The sequence below is a fragment of the Aplysia californica genome, unplaced genomic scaffold, assembly GCF_000002075.1.
Source record: "Aplysia californica isolate F4 #8 unplaced genomic scaffold, AplCal3.0 scaffold01020, whole genome shotgun sequence".
Lineage (NCBI taxonomy): Eukaryota > Metazoa > Mollusca > Gastropoda > Aplysiida > Aplysiidae > Aplysia > Aplysia californica.
The window spans coordinates 143014-145504 of record NW_004798290.1 but is presented as its reverse complement, the minus strand read 5'-3'; positions in this window follow the sequence as shown (position 1 = coordinate 145504).

The following is a 2491-nucleotide window of genomic DNA, read 5'->3' as shown; positions in this document are numbered from 1 at the left end:
GGGAATCAACAACTTGACACTTAGCCTTTACTTTCTGAAGTTACGAATTCTTCTAAACATGGTTGTGCAACAGAAATATAAAAACATAGTATGTCGCTCTGTCGTTGACAACCAGATTAACTGATTGAGTTCAATCACTCGCACAGTTTGACCGTTTCGAAAACAGCTTTGTCCTGCCTTTGACACAAGAAGGATAGGGTCAAACTGTTTTGGGGTTTTTTGTAACCGGTCAATTTTGTCAGATGGCACCGTTGTGTTTAATTAGGTACCTGCATATCAATTGTTCTTCAACAATGAAAACTCTTTGATGTAATTTTTTCTTTTTTTCTACTTACTCAAATACTTGTGAAGAATGTTGCAGTTTTTGATATATATATATATGGATCCTACCATTTGATGTATAAGTATACCAGTGTGTGTTTATAAGTGAGCCAATGTATAAGTGTACTGATGTATAAGTGTACCTGTATGTTTAGAAGTGATCCAATGTAGCAGTGTACTGATGTACTAGTGTACCTATGTGTTTATTAGTGAACCAATATAGCAGTGTACTGATGTACAAATGTACTAATGTACCAGATATTCCGTGACATTCTCGTGCTTTGTTTGGAGCAGGGTAGGGCACACAGAGTTGTATATCGTGCTCAGAATTTTTACTTTTATCGCTCGCCTCTTCGTCAGGTCTTATGATTAAGGCTTGTATGTTTGTTATTTATACCCAGTGCCCTTTGGCACGATCGGTTCAGTTCGGTTTGGTTTGGTAGGCGGGGATAGCCAGATTGAGGGCGCAAATCGACACCATTGTAGCACAAACCCATCGCCCGGCTCACAGCTGTCGCAAAAACAAACGTGTTTGTTTTCCGGCCGCGAATCAGGCGATCGGTTGGCGATGGGTTTTTTCGATCCCCCCCAATGGGCACTCTGTATATTACTAGGGCTGTGGGTGATGTATGTGTTGAGCTTGGTCGACCCACAGACCAGCGAAGAATTTACCGGTACACCAAGTGAATATTGTAATGGACCGCCCAGTCGCGGTTAGTGTTGTATAGGAAAAGTTCAACGTCATCATTTTGTCGTATATATATAGTGTGCAGAGAACTTTTTTTATTTTTTGGTGTGAACTTTAGACTTTAGTTACGGTTCAGCCACTGTGGGCCAGGGGAGAGGGTCTGTGTGATGAGCCACAAGAGGTGTGCTCAGATTCCCTCATTTTGTCCCAGACTATACACATACGATACATGAGTTCTGTTTTTGCTATTGCTTTATTCATGTCTGCTGTGCTGACGTTTTGATAATTTGTGACGCTGACAAAATGAGTTACTACTCGCCATCCATGAATGGAGATTTCAGCCGAAAATAAGCACTGGGGTCAGATTGATAGTTTTCAATTGACACCATTTTCTTCAAGCCTACCATGTCTTTTATTATTTCACACTTTTGATAAATTGTACAAACTCCACATATAAAGTTGATTTATCAATTTTCATAAGGCTGAATTCCGAGAAGTAACTCATTTTGTCAGCACACCTCACATTTCGTAAATGTTCCTCTAATGTGAGTTATTTTTATATAGCGGCATAGTTGCTAGACGTCACCATATAAATGTTTTTGTGACACTTTGCCATCTCAAGGCTCATATTGTAAAAAACCTTCGCGTCAAAGGCAAAAGCATTTGGGGGGAAAATCCAAAGAAACTGGGTGGTAAATATCGCCGATCAGGCGAGATGTGACGGCAAAGTGTTAAATCATTATTGAATCATTATGTAATCATTTTCAAAGAGCTTGTTTTTGCTGTTGCTGTTGCTGTTTGTAGGTCAGCAGTTTTGCTACTGTTGGACTGGTGCTGTAAAAAGGCCTTAGGTATTTTCTCGTATTCGTTTCATTCCACAGAACCCTCATGTTTCATGTTTGAGTTTTTGGGGTTTTTTTGTTGTTTTTGTTTTTGACCGATGAGCAGTCTTAGATTTAGCGTGCCACTCATTTTGTCCGAACCGGCCCGCACATTTGTTCAGTCTGCCTGAAGTTTGTCTGTGTTTTCAAAGTTTTAGAATTGCGTAGCTGTCTGTCTGTCTGTCGTGAACTGGCGGCGTGTCTATGTTACTGCTGTCTGTCTGTCGTGAACTGGCGGCGTGTCTATGTTACTGCTGTCTGTCTGTCGTGAACTGCGGCGTGTCTATGTTAATGTTTTCATCTGCTTGTGCCTTCCACATTTTTTGCCAGCTCTTCAGCCTCGTTTGCTCTGCCTTCATCCATGACATGATGCAACTATTTATAGAAGCAGTGCTGCGTACACTGAAGAAAGACTTTGCTCAGATTTTTCTGGAATTTTTTTTGCATTGCAATTTCCTAACTTGCAGTTAGTATTTGTGGCAAGTGATAAGAAAAATTACTTTGTCAAAATGAACTTTCTAAATTTTGAAAGAAGCAAGTAAAAAACTTTCATGATGTAAGTACAATTATTAAAAGAATTTTAAAAGTTTTTTCTTTCCTC